Raw genomic sequence first — 16,793 nt, 5'->3', positions numbered from 1 at the left:
AGAGTATATTATTTTGGTAGTATGAAGTAATATAACTTTTGACAACTTTTTACTACTGCTAATAATTCTTTTTCATTAATATGATATCGAGTTTGTGTATCTGAAAAGGTTCCAGAATAATATCTACATAGACTTTCTCCAATCTTATTTTTATTAAGATCATAGTCTATCCTTTTTAATACACCGCTCCAACAATGTTCTGGAGAGTCTATTTCTAAGATTACATCATTACTATCCTTTGGTAAATGTAATTTTGGTAAATTTTTGCAAATATATTTTATATCTTTTACTTTTTTAGTTAAGGCTTTATTAAATTCAAAACTTTTATCCTTTTTTAATAATTCTTGAAATGGCTTTCTTAATTCAGCCAAATTCTGAATATAATCTGAAGCATGATTAAGGATTCCTAAAAATCTTTGTACTTGGTTTTTATTGACTAATTTATCTAGGAAAAAAGATATCTTTTCAACGATATGGCTATGTAATTTTATATCATTTTCGTCAATTATCACTCCTAAAAATTATATATCATTTTTAATAGGCTTGCCTTCTTTTTAGAAAGTGCTAATCCACTTTTTAAACACAAGTTTGTAAACTTATTTAGGTGTATCAAATGTTCTATAAGATTATCAGATGAAACTAAAATATCATCGACGTAGACAAATATGTAGTCATAATCTTTAAAGATATTATCCATTTGTCTTTGGAATATCTGTGGTGCGTTTGTTAATCCAAATGACATAACTAACCATTCATACTGTCCTTGAGGGGTTGAAAATGCAGTATATTGAATACTATCTTTATTCGTTTTTATTTGCTAGAATCCACTTTTAAAATCAAATTTAGAAAATATTTTTTTGTTAGTAGTCCTATAAAATCAAATAGTTTATGACCATTCTTGGTTTATTTTGTACTATTTCTGCTTGGTTTTTGAGCATAAAAGCTGGAGAGCTATGGGGAGAATTACTGGGTCTTATTATTCTAAGACTTAATAATTCGTTAATCTATTTTTGAAATTCTTCTTGGTCATCAGGGTTGTATTTTATTGGTTTTACTCTAATGATTTTATCTTTCATTTCTAGCTTGACTTCTATTTTATTTTTATTCCAAAATTCTAAGGGATTTAAAAAAAAATATTGTTCTAATTTTTGTTTGATTATATCTATATTTTCTTCTAATTTATTGAAGGTTATCTGATATTCTAATAGTGGATACTGCTGATTTATTATTCGAGGGTTGTCCCAATCAGTATCATACTTAGGTTTGTTTTGGTATCCTATACCACTATGCTGGGCTGTGCGGGGTTGAAATTGAATAGGTAATCTTTTTGAATATGCAGTTTTGAAACATTTTTCAACAATCGTATGTTGACAAGGAGTCTTAAATTTTATCTGAAATAGAACTCTGTCATATAATACACTATGAAACATTTCTAAAAATTTATTTCCTAACAGTACATCTTGTCCAGTATTATAAAAATAAAATGGAGGACATTTTATTAAAAAGTATTCTAATAATATAATCGGTTGAGCAATGCCTCAAGAGATTGTTATAATATTATTTGATATATCTCTTTCTGTGGTAATAGGTAAATTTTGATGGTATTCTTTGGGAAATATTTTTGGGCTGCAACAACATTTTCTCGGTCCGCTATCTATATAGGCAGCAAAATATTCTGCTTCATAATCTTTATACGTTATTCCTATAGGTATATATATACTATATTGGCTTGTCATTTTAATATGAATATTATCTTATCATCGTAAGTAATCTTGATACCTTGATCAAGTATATCATATGGCTTTACACTATCTAGGGTGGTAGTTCTTAATAGGATATTTAAAGTATCATTGTTTCCTTCTAGTTCAACTAGTAATCTTATAGGTATGGTATTATATTCAAATTTTAAAATGCTTTCTATAATGTTTGTTATTTCATATCTTTTTCCATTGAAATCAGTATAAAGATGATTATCTTTTAATTATACTGTTGAAGATAGTTACACAGCCTAAGGCTAATGTAATTTTCACTAGCACCTGTATCTAATAGGATAATGATGGGAACGAATTTTATACCATTAAAATATTCTCCCTTTATCTTATAATTTTTTATTTCATTATTTTTTTCTTCTAGGATAGATCGTATGAATCGTTCTGATTGCGTTTTTCTTATTAACGCAACAGGGTTTATGACTCGAGTTTTGTCAAAAGATAATCGAGACGTTGAATCTTATTTGTTATACAAGGATATAGGTTGTAAATCTAAGTTTAATGGCATAAATTCTATTTCTTGTATCTTGGCTATGCTAGGCATTTGTATTTGACTGACTTCTTCAAATAAATAGGGATAATATATTGTATCTTTTATAGCAAAGTAATTTGAATGATGAGTATTTAAAATTGCATATGAAATAACATGAGTTATCGAATATGGCCTATTATTTTTGTGAAAGAATTCTTTTCTTTTAAAATATTGTATTAAGCTTAGAGTTTTATCAAAGTCTTTATCCAAAAGATGGTATGAGATTCTTGGATATATATTGAACTTAATTTTTCCGTATAGTAAATTTCCTCGTAAGATTCCTAAATAGACTTCTTCCTTGTTTATTATCCTGTTATCTATAATAGCTAAATTTATTGGGTTATCTAACCCTTCTCTGAATGTGGATTTTATTATTATCTAGATTGCTCTTATATGTATCCATCCAAGAGTATTTCGAATTTCTATATTTATTTTTCATAATTTATCTTGAATATCTTTTTTGGATAGTAAAGATATCATTATTTTATTAAAAGTAACAGAAACTTCTAAAGATCTTTCTTGGATATTTAATGCATAAAATAAATGATGTTTTTTTTTCTTAACCCTAATCTTTCAAGCGTATTTACTTTAAATCCTGAATAATTGGTTAAAGAAAACTTTTCATTTTGTATTTGTTTTACTTTTGTTTTATCAAATGGTTTGTTATATCTAGTATACCGCTTCTTTTTATAATACCTAGCTTTTCTCTTTTTGAAATATTTCTTTTTAAAGATTTCTTCTTTTTATACTTTCTTTTAATCTTTTTGTAATAATAAGAACTTTCACATCCAATCATTATTGGCATTTTTGGATTATCAAAACATAGACTTATTTTCTTTCTTAGTCCTTTTGTTTCTTTAGTTAGTATGACGTCTGCACACCATGTGCTTAACATATTCTTTAAATGGGTTATCATTTTTCTTAAGGTATCGGTTGTACCGGGGTTATAGGTGTCTATAAATTTTTTGCCCAAAGGGTCTGGGATTTTAGTAAAAAATATTGGTAAATATATTTTTGTATTTTTTACTCTATTATAAATGTAATAATAGTAATCTTGCAAAACACATATGTATTTATCTATTTCACACTCTATCACATAATTGTAATCGTAACAATGCAAGTTCATATTTTTTTTTATCGTTATCGGGTGTTTTGAAAAGATACCCTCTCCGGCAAATTCTAATCTTATGACTTCTGTAGCTCTTGTAATTAAATTAGCAATATTATCATCAGTTCCAAAAATATCATTTTTAGTGGCTTCATTTAACTTTTGCCAAAATTTTAATTCAACAACAACAACAACCCAGTGAAATCCCACAACGTGGGGTCTTGGAAGGGTAAATTGTATGTAGACCTTACTCCTACCAAGGTAGGATGGCTTTTTCTGAGAGACTTTAGGCTCAAAAGAAGCATAAAAAGAGGTCAGATAAGGCTAAGAAGTTCAAAGCGTCATAGGAAAGAAAATAATGAATAACACAAATAACGAAAGTGACACAGATAAAATAGAGTAATCAAAGTACAGAAAGTAATAGATAGATAATAACTGAAGTTAGAGCACAAGAAATTATAGTGCGCGAATGCGCCTACTAATACGGAAGAATAACGAGACTATGTACTAGCCTTCTACCCTAATATGGGTCCTCCACACCCTCCTTTCTAAGGTCATGTCCTCGGTAATCTGTAACTGCGCCATGTCCTGTCTAATCACCTCTCCCCAATATTTCTTTGGCCTACCCCTACCTTTTCTGAAACCATCCATGGTCAATCTCTCACACCTTCGCACTGGGCATCTGTGTCTCTCCTCTTCACATGCTCAAACTATCTCAGTCGTATTTCCTACATCTTGTCTTCCACCGAGGCCACTCCTACTTTATCCCGAATAGCCTTATTTCTAATTCTGTCGCTCCTGGTATGCCCACACATCCATCTCAACATTCTCATCCTGGCTACTTTCATCTTTTGAATGTGAGAGACCTTAACTATCCAACACTCCACCCCATATAACATAGTCGGTCTAACCACCACTTTGTAGAACTTGTCCTTAAGTTGTGGTGGCACCTTCTTATCACATAGCACACCGGAAGTGAGCCTCCATTTTATCCACCCTTCCCCAATACGATGTGTGACATCATCGTCAATATCCTCACTGCCTTGCATGATAGACCCAAGGTATTTGAAACTACTTTTCTTTTGGATGACCTTGTCACCAAGCCTAACTTACGCGCCAACCTCCTGAGGTGTATCACTGAATTTACATTATAAGTACTCTGTCTTGGTCCTACTCAGCTTAAACCCCTTAGAATCCAAGGTATGTCTCCAACCTCCAACTTAGCGTTAACTCTGCTATGAGTCTCATCAGTCAGGACTATGTCGTCCGCAAAAAGCATACACCATGGCATCTCACCTTGAATTTGTCACGTCAATCCATCTATCACCAAGGAAAATAAGAACGAACTAAGGGTTGATCCTTAATACACTATTTAATAAGCTTCTTTCTATAAAGTGTTTAGTAGTATCATAATCCATTTTAGTTATTGTTACTGCTATCCTTAAGGAAGTTTTTCATTTATCCTTAGCTTCTTTAATATTGTTGATACAATTTAAATCTAGATATATTCCAAATGGATTAATCGCTTCACTTTTCATTGAGCCTATGGGGGTATGACTATCTTTTGCTCTTAGTGTGGCGTTTATACCTGCATAAGCCCTAGAGAGTTTATTGAAAGTTGTTCGGCTAGTTTTAGCCTTAGTAGGAAGCTCTGTAATATTATAATTAAAATCTACTTCTTCTGGTTTGTTAGTATCCATTTTTAAATTTATCATATCACCTTCGTTTTTTAACTTGGTTTCATTTATATTTATTATAAGATTATCTATTTCAGAATTTTATGAATCGGAGCTTACCATTTTAAATTATTTCCTACGTATCCTTCAGGTATTTTTATTTTACCAATATGAGATCCTATCGTCTCTGTGGTTTTGGTTATAGGTTCTTCTAAAATTTTGTGTTCTTTTTTCTTTACCAAATTTTTTAAAACCTAAATTTCTTGAATTATTACCTTTCCAAAGTAAATTATCGTTCTTTGTACTTCGTATAAGTCTTGTTGTATGCTTAGAAATAATAACTGTTAAGTAATTTTATATTATCTTTTTCTAATAATATCTCATCATTATGAGCAATTATTGCCTCTTGTGTTTTCTTTATTTGTTCAATCTTTGTATTATCTAATTTTTCTAAATATCTTTGATAAGATTCTTCTTTTATCTTAGTGACTTTTAATTTTTTCTGAAAAGACAAATATAAACGATAATCTAGTCTTATATCTGAAAAGTATGGTAATTTTTTCATTATCATATACCTGAAGGATGTGTATTAATTTTATTTTTAATCAGTTTTACATTATTTGTTAGTCCTTCAATAACCATATCATAGTCGGCTAATATTTTTTGAGCCCGGATTATGGAAGCCTCATACTTATCCTCTTGTTGGAGCAAAAATATTATATTTTTACATCTGTCTCTGCCTTCTTGGCTATTACTTAAATATCTTCTAAATTTTCAAAGTATGGAATTATCTATCCTTATATTACTGAAAGAGGGTTGCTTTTTTCATTCTGTATCTATATCATTAAAGTTTTCATCGCATTTTAATGCCTCAGTTATTTTATCAAATTTGTTTTCACTATTTTATTGTCTAATCTTGATTTATAAAGTGTACACATTTTGTGTAATATCTACTTTCAAATTTTTAATATCTATCATGGCTTTGATACAAACTGGGGGGAGTGGACCAGAAAATCACTCGTTCGATAAATCAATAATCTGCGTGGGCATATTTTAATACCTAAGAACACAATCATCTTGTTTAACAAGTATAATTAATCCTCCTAAAGGGGAATATGTTATATCTAAATCAAGCATGATAATTGAAATAGACTACTACTACTACTATGTAATGACCTTGAGGGTGATTTTCGTAAATTTGTACAAAACACGCGTGAACAGTAACACGCGTGAACAGTAACTTTTTGGGCAGAAAATGCCCCTTTCTTCCCATTTCAATATTTTTTTTCAACATTTGTTTGAGTTCTTGAACTCCTTGAGGTGATTTGAGAAGAGATTTTCGAGGCAAAGTGTTGGGTAAGTGAATTTTGACCTAAAACCTTCCTTTTTCATTAAGTTTTTGACGATTTTAACTCTTAAATTTTAGTTTCAAACCCCAAAAATCCTTGTTTCTTCCCTAATCCAAATTTAAGGAAAATTGTGATTTCCAACTCGTTTTGAGCTCTATTTTTATGGGTTTTTCAACCATGAGTTCCTTATTGCCAATAGAATGGGATTGTTCAATAAATTTCCAGATTTGACCCTTTTCGAAAATAGTTAATTTTTGGACTATTTTACCCCCGGTTCCGAAACCTATCAATATGGGTGTCATTGGACTCCTTGTGACGTGTATGTTTCATTGTTGATAGTGGATTGTCATTCCGGGCGCTGAATTCGAGAGTTGCTTGTCCGGTGGAGGTATTCGAGTGCGGTTTCGGCAATTGAGGTAGGTTTGACTATCTTTCTTTGAGATTGAGATGGGGTAATTAGTCATTCATATGTTATAGACTTTGGGATGGGGTTGTAGTATGAGTTGAGAATGTTATATATATTGTGATGTCTGTGTGGAGGCTTATTTATTAATGTGTTGTCGTGACGGGGTTTATTTGTATTACATAGCCCGTGTGGGGGCCTTATTTGTTATCTTATTTGCTTTGAGAGCATGTGAATTATGATTTGCCTAAGAGAGAGGCTTGAGTATATTATTTGACTTGTGATGCCGCCTGAGAGATTGAGTTGGGGTTTTGAGCATACTTGAGTATTGAAATATTGTTGAGAAAGGGGTGAATATTTAAATGAAAGTGTGTTCTTCCCGTTACTATTTATTGAGGGTGAATATCATGTGTAGGTTAAGTTTTGAGAACTTTGAACCTTATACCACATGTGAGTTGATTATTACTTCCATGCATATGTGTTTTGATGCATTCATCCTCATTCATCATATCATGAAACATGGGAAGTTGAGAAATATGGAAATTCCTTTTGAGAAAGAAAATGAAACACCTTTAAACCTTTGTATCTTGAGTCCCTGACCGAGGCAGTTTTCCGGCAGGGTAGTGGATGCATTGTGATCCCAACCTTTGTATCTTGAGTCCCTGACCGAGGCAGTTTTCCGGCAGGGTAGTGGATGCATTGTGATCCCAACCTTTGTATCTTGAGTCCCTGACCGAGGCAGTTTTCCGGCAGGGTAGTGGATGCATTGTGATCCTAACCTTTGTATCTTGAGTCCCTGACCGAGGCAGTTTTTCGGTAGGGTAGTGGATGCATTGTGATCCCTTGACCACAAGGAGGTGGCAAGGATAATGAGATATTGTGATTGAGTTATATGGTCTGCAAGACCCCCATGTGCCTTGCTTGGTAGCACAGCTCAGCAGGTGTATACGACAGTCTGTGCGACAGTCTTGATTCCACCGTACCACCACATCATTGCATCATCATATTGCATTGCATTGCATTGATATTTGTGCAGCTTGAATTATCTGGTTAATTGTGATTATGAGCTGTTATTATGGGTTTACTTTACTCGCGTCAATATATATATAAATTGGCGGCACCGATGCCGGAGTGGGACTTTTCTGTATGCAGGTGGATGCGTTCCTTAGTTTATTTCATAGGTTTGATTAATTCCTTATACTCAGTCAACTAAAACCTACTGAGTACATGTGAATTGTACTCACCCCTACTTCTGTGTCCCTTTTTGATGCAGATACTAGTCGGGGTACCCCACGTGGCAGTTAATATTCTAGCGGATTGTGTATTCTCAGATTAGTGGTGAGGTCCCAGAATTCGGATCGTCACTAGTCTATCTTTATTTTTCAGTCTTTTGTATCATTCAGAGACTAATGTTGTATCTTCAGATTCGAACCTTGTATTAGATGCTCTTTATACTTATGACACCAGGTTTTGGGATAATTTCTTCATTGTTTTTTTTTTTCTTCTTTTTATTTAAATCGTGGCATCACTTTCCCCTTTGGGAGTCTTGTATGAGTTTTATTTTTAGGGTTACACATCAGATTGGGTTTTGAGATGTGTGTCATCATGACCTCAGTTTTTGGGTCGTGACAATTGGTATCAGAGCACTAGGTTCACCGGTCTTATAAGTTAAAGAGCAGGGTGTCTAGTAGAGTCTTGCGGATCGGTACGTAGACGTCCGTACTTATCTTCGAGAGGCTACAAGATACTTAATAGAAGAAACTCTTTCCTTTGATTCCTTTCGTGCGAATTATTCATATTAAGTGTTGTATACCTCTAATCTATTCCTTCCGCATTAAAAGTAACTGTCGGGTTCGAAATAGCGGCTCTTGCTTAAGGATGATTTAGTGATGCCCATTCGAGCCTGATTATGAGTATGAAGATGTGGAGCAACAAAAAAAAAGTATGGAAAATGGTCGGTTAGACTTTGACGGTTAGATTTCAAATTTTAGATATCTAATTAGCCCACTTTGGATTCCTTTGAGATCTGTGGTTCCACCTATGTCTTCTAGCATTGCTATGTTTACTTAGGAGCAAAAGAGATTTGGAGAGATTCGTCAGGGTATTGTCTCCCAAGTTTGAGGTTATCACTGTTGAGAAGGCTTATATCTTTTTGACCAAGTGTCAGGACAGGTTGTTCAAAATCGGGTATCTTGAAGGCACAGTGAATGTCTTATTTCTCTTTATAATTGCGGGAATGGCTAAGAAGTGATAGAGGTTTGTTCTTGCTCATAAACCTATCGGTCCTCCTATGATGAGTTGGGAGTAGTTTACTTGGGTTATTTTGTTATAGTGAGTTTGAATAAGGGGAAAATATGTGATTCTTCTTCTATTCAGCTAGGATCACAAGTTGTCTGCAATACACCAGTTTTAGTTGTTTGAGGTGCTTCATGGAGTACTCGAGGTGGTGGTTGTAGTGGTTCACAGGCTAAGGGTGACCATTAATTATGCTATGCTATACCAGGTAAATTTGAGGCAGAGGCCTCTGATGTGGTTATTACATGTATTGTTCTGGTTTGCCATCATTTTACGTTAGTATTATTTGAACTAGGGTCTACTTACTATTATGTGTTGACTTATTTTGATGTGGGTATTGATTATATGAGTGATCTTCTTGCTGTGCCCATTACTAATTTTACCCCGATAGGTGAACTTTTAGTGGTGGATAGAGTATATAGGGAGTGTGCAGTGATATGTTTGGGTAGAGAGACCCGAGTTGACTTGATCTTATTAGACATGCTTGATTTTGATGTGATACTGGGTATGGACTGGTTATCTCCTTATCATGCTATATTAGATTGTTATGCAAAGACCGTGACCTTAGCTTATCCCGATTTACCTAGCGTGGTATGGAAAGGTAATCCGAGTTCATATCCTAAGGGGGTGATATCTTATATTCGTGCTCGTCGCTTGATGGATAAGGGTTGTTTGTCTTATTTGGCTCATGTACGTGATCTCACCACGGAGTCATCTCATATAGAGACTACGAGGGTGGTGAGAGAGTTTATGGATGTATTTCCTATAGACTTGCCGGGAGTTCCTACTGACCGTGATATCGATTTTGTGATTGATTTGGAGCATGACACTAAACCCATCTCTATTTCTCCTTATCGGATGGCTCCGGCAGAATTGAAAGAGTTGAAAGAACAATTGGAAGATTTATTGAAGAAAGGGTTTATTAGACCTAGTGTATCACCGTGGGGTGCACCAGTTTTATTTGTGAAGAAGAAAGATGGTACTATGAGGATGTGTATTGACTATCGACAGTTGAACAAAGTCACTATCAAGAACAAGTATCCTCCCCCTCGCATTGATGATTTATTTGACCAGCTTCAAGGTGCATCGGTGTTCTCAAAGATTGATTTGAGGTCGGGTTACCATCAGTTGAGAGTTCGGGAATCTGACATCTCGAAGACTGCATTCAGGACTCGTTATGGGCATTATGAGTTTGTGTTTATGTCCTTCGGGTTGACTAATGCCCCGGCTGCTTTTATGGAGTTGATGAACCGGGTATTTCGACCTTATTTGAACTCGTTTGTGATCGTGTTTATTGATGACATCTTGGTTTATTCCAAGAATGAGGCGGATCATGTTAGGCACCTGAGGACAGTCCTTTAGAGATTGAGAGAGGAGAAGTTGTAAGCAAAATTCTCCAAATGTGAGTTTTGGCTTGAGTCTGTGACATTCTTGGGTCATATAGTGACCAAGGATGGTATTATGGTTGATCCAACCAAAGTTGCAGCGGTTCGTGATTGGGTTAGGCCTACTTTGGTTACCGAGATTCGGAGTTTTATTGGGTTGGCAGGCTACTATCGTCGGTTTGTTCAAGGATTCTCTTCTATTGCAGCCCCATTGACTAGGCTAACTCAAAAGACCGTGGCATTTCAGTGGACTGATGAGAGTGAGGCGAGTTTTCAAAAGCTCAAGGAATTATTGACTTCAGCACCTATACTAGCCTTACCCGAGGAGGGCGTGGCATTTATTGTGTTTTGTGATGCTTCGGGAGTCGGCTTGGGTAGTGTATTGATGCAAAAAGGTAGAGTTATAGCTTATGCTTCTCGACAGTTGAAGGTACATGAGAAGAACTATCCTACCCACGACTTAGAGTTAGCAGCGGTGGTGTTTGTTCTGAAGTTGTGGAGGCATTATCTCTATGGAGTGCATTGCGAGGTCTATACTGACCACCGTAGCCTTAAGTATATCTTTTCTCAGCCGAATCTGAACATGCGGCAGCGTAGGTGGTTAGAGTTATTGAAAGACTATGACATTACCATACTTTATCATCCGGGAAAAGCTAATGTGGTAGCGGATGCCCTAAGTCTCAAAGCATCTAGCATGGGTAGTTTGGCCTTTCTTAAAGCTGTGGAGAGGCCTTTGGCGTTGGAGGTTCATTCATTGGCTAGACAGTTGGTCCGACTTGATATTTTTACACATCATGGTATTTTGGCCTTTGTGGAGGCTAGGTCTACTTTGATGGACCAGATTCGTACACACCAGTTTGAAGATGAAAAGTTGAGGGTCATTCGAGACAAAGTGTTGAGTGGTGAAGCAAAATCAGCCTCTCTTGATCTGGAAGGAGTTTTGAGGATTAATGGTCGCATTTGTGTGCCCAAGGTTAGTGAATGGGTACGTATGATATTAGAGGAGGCTCATTGTTCCAAGTATTCGATTCACCCGGGAGTGGCAAAAATGTTTCATGACTTGAAACAACACTATTGGTGGTGTGGCATGAAGAGAGACATTATTGATTTTGTGGCTAAGTGTCTAAATTGCCAACAAGTGAAGTATGAGCATCAGAAACCGGGTGGTCCTATGCAAAGGATGCCCATTCCTGAGTGGAAATGGGAGCGTATCACTATGGACTTCGTGTCTAGATTACCCATGGCATTGGGTAAGTATGACTCTGTCTGGGTGATTGTGGATCGATTGACCAAATCAGCCCATTTCCTTCCGGTGAAGACTAGCTACAATGCGGATCAGTTAGCTAGGATCTATCTTCGTGAGATTGTTAGGCTGCATGGGGTGCCTATCTCTATTGTATCGGATCGGGGTTCAGTGTTCACCTCTCACTTTTGGAAGGCATTACAGCGTGGTTTGGGTATGCGGCTAGAGATGAGTTCAGCATTTCATCCCCAAACCGATGGTCAGTCCGAGCGGACTATTCAGGTGTTGGAGGATATGCTTAGGGCCTGTGTGATTGATTTTGGTGCCCGATGGGACCAACACTTGCCCTTAGCAGAGTTTGCCTATAATAACAGTTATCACTCCAGCATTCAAATGGCACCATTTGAGGCATTGTATGGTCGTAGGTGTCGATCACCAATTGGATGGTTTGATTCTGTTGCGGTTAATGCATTGGATACTAACTTACTTAGGGATGCTGTGGAGCGGGTACGTTTGATTCAGGGTCGACTATTGACAGCTCAGAGTCGTCAGAAGAGTTAAGCTGATAGGAGGGTTCGTCCCTTAGAGTTCATGGTGGGTGATTGCATGTGGCTTAAAATATCGTCCATGAAGGGTGTGATGAGGTTCGGAAAGAAGGGCAAGCTTAGCCCAAGGTTTGTTGGCCTGTTTGAAATCCTGAGGAGAGTAGGTGGAATGGCGTATAAGTTGGCCTTACCCCCTAAATTGTCAGCTGTCCATCCGGTGTTTCATGTTTCCATGCTTCGCAAGTACATACCGGATGAGTCTCATGTGATTTCTTATGATGCGGTAGAGTTGAGTCCGGATTTGACTTATGAGGAGGAGCCGACAGTTATTCTAGATAGGCGGCTTCGTAGACTCAGGACCAAGGAGGTCGCTTCGGTCAAGGTGCAGTGGCAGCATCGGCCTGCTGAGGAGGCGACTTGGGAGTTAGAGTCTGATATGCAGGCTCGATACCCTCAGCTTTTTGAGACCCCAGGTACTTTATTTTATCTTATGTTCGAGGACGAACATCCTTTTTAGTGGTGGATATTGTAATGACCTTGAGGGTGATTTTCGTAAATTTGTACAAAACACGCGTGAACAGTAACACGCGTGAACAGTAACTTTTTGGGCAGAAAATGCCCCTTTCTTCCCATTTCAATATTTTTTTTCAACATTTGTTTGAGTTCTTGAACTCCTTGAGGTGATTTGAGAAGAGATTTTCGAGGCAAAGTGTTGGGTAAGTGAATTTTGACCTAAAACCTTCCTTTTTCATTAAGTTTTTGACGATTTTAACTCTTAAATTTTAGTTTCAAACCCCAAAAATCCTTGTTTCTTCCCTAATCCAAATTTAAGGAAAATTGTGATTTCCAACTCGTTTTGAGCTCTATTTTTATGGGTTTTTCAACCATGAGTTCCTTATTGCCAATAGAATGGGATTGTTCAGTAAATTTCCAGATTTGACCCTTTTCGAAAATAGTTAATTTTTGGACTATTTTACCCCCGGTTCCGAAACCTATCAATATGGGTGTCATTGGACTCCTTGTGACGTGTATGTTTCATTGTTGATAGTGGATTGTCATTCCGGGCACTGAATTCGAGAGTTGCTTGTCCGGTGGAGGTATTCGAGTGCGGTTTCGGCAATTGAGGTAGGTTTGACTATCTTTCTTTGAGATTGAGATGGGGTAATTAGTCATTCATATGTTATAGACTTTGGGATGGGGTTGTAGTATGAGTTGAGAATGTTATATATATTGTGATGTCTGTGTGGAGGCTTATTTATTAATGTGTTGTCGTGACGGGGTTTATTTGTATTACATAGCCCGTGTGGGGGCCTTATTTGTTATCTTATTTGCTTTGAGAGCATGTGAATTATGATTTGCCTAAGAGAGAGGCTTGAGTATATTATTTGACTTGTGATGCCGCCTGAGAGATTGAGTTGGGGTTTTGAGCATACTTGAGTATTGAAATATTGTTGAGAAAGGGGTGAATATTTAAATGAAAGTGTGTTCTTCCCGTTACTATTTATTGAGGGTGAATATCATGTGTAGGTTAAGTTTTGAGAACTTTGAACCTTATACCACATGTGAGTTGATTATTACTTCCATGCATATGTGTTTTGATGCATTCATCCTCATTCATCATATCATGAAACATGGGAAGTTGAGAAATATGGAAATTCCTTTTGAGAAAGAAAATGAAACACCTTTAAACCTTTGTATCTTGAGTCCCTGACCGAGGCAGTTTTCCGGCAGGGTAGTGGATGCATTGTGATCCCAACCTTTGTATCTTGAGTCCCTGACCGAGGCAGTTTTCCGGCAGGGTAGTGGATGCATTGTGATCCCAACCTTTGTATCTTGAGTCCCTGACCGAGGCAGTTTTCCGGCAGGGTAGTGGATGCATTGTGATCCTAACCTTTGTATCTTGAGTCCCTGACCGAGGCAGTTTTCCGGCAGGGTAGTGGATGCATTGTGATCCCTTGACCGCGAGGAGGTGGCAAGGATAATGAGATATTGTGATTGAGTTATATGGTCTGCAAGACCCCCATGTGCCTTGCTTGGTAGCACAGCTCAGCAGGTGTATACGACAGTCTGTGCGACAGTCTTGATTCCACCGTACCACCACATCATTGCATCATCATATTGCATTGCATTGCATTGATATTTGTGCTGCTTGAATTATCTGGTTAATTGTGATTATGAGCTGTTATTATGGGTTTACTTTACTCGCGTCAATATATATATAAATTGGCGGCACCGATGCCGGAGTGGGACTTTTCTGTATGCAGGTGGATGCGTTCCTTAGTTTATTTCATAGGTTTGATTAATTCCTTATACTCAGTCAACTAAAACCTACTGAGTACATGTGAATTGTACTCACCCCTACTTCTGTGTCCCTTTTTGATGCAGATACTAGTCGGGGTACCCCACGTGGCAGTTAATATTCTAGCGGATTGTGTATTCTCATATTAGTGGTGAGGTCCCAGAATTCGGATCGTCACTAGTCTATCTTTATTTTTCAGTCTTTTGTATCATTCAGAGACTAATGTTGTATCTTCAGATTCGAACCTTGTATTAGATGCTCTTTATACTTATGACACCAGGTTTTGGGATAATTTCTTCATTGTTTTTTTTTTTTCTTCTTTTTATTTAAATCGTGGCATCACTTTCCCCTTTGGGAGTCTTGTATGAGTTTTATTTTTAGGGTTACACATCAGATTGGGTTTTGAGATGTGTGTCATCATGACCTCAGTTTTTGGGTCGTGACATACTATTACTAAGATCTATCATCTGTTTGGAAGATCTATCATCTTTGATTGCACCTTTCTTCATTGGAGCTTTCTTCACATTAGCCGGAGCAGTTATAGGCTTCTTAACTTTCTTTGTTGCTGCTGCTACTGTGGGTGTCTTCAGTACAACCTTTTTCTTTGGGATCACTGCTTTGGGCTTAGCAGCATCGACAGCGACGGTGGAGGAAGAGGATTTCTTCTTTGTTGCAGGTGCCTTCTTTGGTTTCATGACGGCGACTGGCTTCACAACAGGGAAAATCTTGAAAGAGCCCTTTATTTTAAAATCGATTCAGTGATTTTCCGACTTTTGGCATGTACAGTGTTTCTGGAGTGACTAGTGTTTCCAATTTCTGGTGTGAACAATATTTTCTCGCGTGAACAACATTTTTTGGCGTGAACCAGGTTCTTACAACTGAAGTTGGTACCTCTGGTTCCATATATTCTTTGTCTATACACTTGTTGTGGTATTTTCTAACTGTTGACTTTTAAATAAATAATTAATTAGCTTATACATGTTTTCGTGGCTTTGGATAGTTATGATATACTAGGGTCATGTTCTCTTCCAGGGACAAAGTTGAGGGTAAAGAGGGGCGAGTGGGTTAAAGGAGCGTCTAGAATGAGAGTAGGTTCTTGGAACATTGGCACGTTAATGGGAAAGTCCATAGAAATAGTTAAGATTTTTAAGTAGAAGAAGATTAATATAGCCTGCGTTCAAGAGACCAAATGGGTTGGTCCTAAATCTAAGGAGGTAGACAGGTATAAGCTTTGATTCTCTGGTAGATCCAAGTATAGAAATGGGGTAGACATTTTAGTAGACAGTGATTTAAGGGACCAGGTGGTGGAGGTTAGGAGAACTACTGATAGGATGATGTCGATTAAGGTGGTAGTTGAAGGGATCACTCTGAATGTTATTAGTGCCTATGCACTGCAAGCAGACCTAGCCGAAGAAGAGAAGAGACGCTTTTGGGAGGATTTGGACGGGTTAGTGGGAAGCATACTGCCTACTTAGAAACTGTTCTTGGGAGGGGATTTTAATAGGCACATCGAGTCTATTTCTAGAGAGTATGATGATGTGCATGGAGGCTTTGGCTTCGGGGATAGAAATGGAGAAGGAGTTTCACTTTTGGAATTCGCAAGAGCTTTTGGGTTGGTGATAGCCAATTCGAGTTTCCCAAAGAAGGAGGATCACTTGGTAACATTTCATAGTTTTATGGTTAGGACTCAGATAGACTTTTTACTCCTTAGGAAGGATGATAAAGGTCTATGCAAAGACTGTAAGGTTATTCCAAAAGACAATCTTACAACCAGACATAAGCTTTTGGTGATGGATTTAGGGATCAAGATGACCAGAAAGAAAAGGGTCGGGGATGATTGACCAAGGATCATATGGGGGAATTTGACCACAGCTAGTGCCTTTGAGATGGGAGAGAAATTGAAGGTCATGGGGGCCTGGGATAGTAATGGGGATGCGACCAGTATATGGGATAGGACGGTTAGTTGTATTAGGGTTGTAGCAAGGTAAGTGTTGGGAGTCTCGACAGGTAGTCACAGTTGGCATCGAGGGGACTGGTGGTGGAATGGAGAAGGAAAGGAAAGGTGGAAGCAAAAAAGATGGCATATGTGAAGTTGATAGAAAGCACGGAAGAGGTGGACAAGTGGATGAATAAGTAACTTTATAAGATAGCGAGGAAGGAGGCGAATGGGGTGGTTTCAATGACAAAAA

The 16,793-nt window shown here is 37.1% G+C and overlaps 1 long non-coding RNA gene across 1 annotated transcript; it reads left to right on the top strand.

Moving 5' to 3' along the window:
• The first annotated feature begins 12,829 nt into the window (after nucleotides 1-12,829).
• LOC129888113 (uncharacterized) lies at nucleotides 12,830-14,898 on the top strand. Its single transcript, XR_008766545.1, has 3 exons — nucleotides 12,830-13,021; nucleotides 13,354-13,430; nucleotides 14,691-14,898. It is a non-coding gene; the product is annotated as an uncharacterized LOC129888113 (long non-coding RNA).
• The last annotated feature ends 1,895 nt before the right edge of the window (nucleotides 14,899-16,793 follow it).

This window comes from Solanum dulcamara, chromosome 1 (genome assembly GCF_947179165.1).
Source record: "Solanum dulcamara chromosome 1, daSolDulc1.2, whole genome shotgun sequence".
In the NCBI taxonomy this organism is placed as follows: Eukaryota; Viridiplantae; Streptophyta; class Magnoliopsida; order Solanales; family Solanaceae; genus Solanum; species Solanum dulcamara.
This window is presented reverse-complemented; position numbering and strand designations above follow the sequence as displayed.